The sequence below is a fragment of the Penaeus monodon genome, chromosome 25 (assembly GCF_015228065.2).
Source record: "Penaeus monodon isolate SGIC_2016 chromosome 25, NSTDA_Pmon_1, whole genome shotgun sequence".
NCBI classification, from domain to species: Eukaryota; Metazoa; Arthropoda; class Malacostraca; order Decapoda; family Penaeidae; genus Penaeus; species Penaeus monodon.
In genome coordinates, this window is record NC_051410.1 from 10,752,735 (window position 1) to 10,753,039 (window position 305).

Here is a 305-nt window from a genome sequence, read left to right on the forward strand (position 1 = left end):
TTAGTACTTACAGGCATATATACTCTAGATAGTTTAAATCCTTAGTAAATTGTCACAAATTCCATAGGTCCTGGAGACCCATCACTGTGTTGTGTATGCCTTTTCCCTTATGCCTTGCACTATAACCAGTTAATAATTAGACTTCAATATGAAATATAGTTGGCCTTGCAGTTACTACAGAAAATGTGCTGACCATCAAATAAATATTATTAATGGCATAAGTTGTGCTCATTGATTTACCATCAGTCAGTTGTGAATACATCATGTTTGGAGACAAAATGAGTTTTATGTACATACATGTGTAT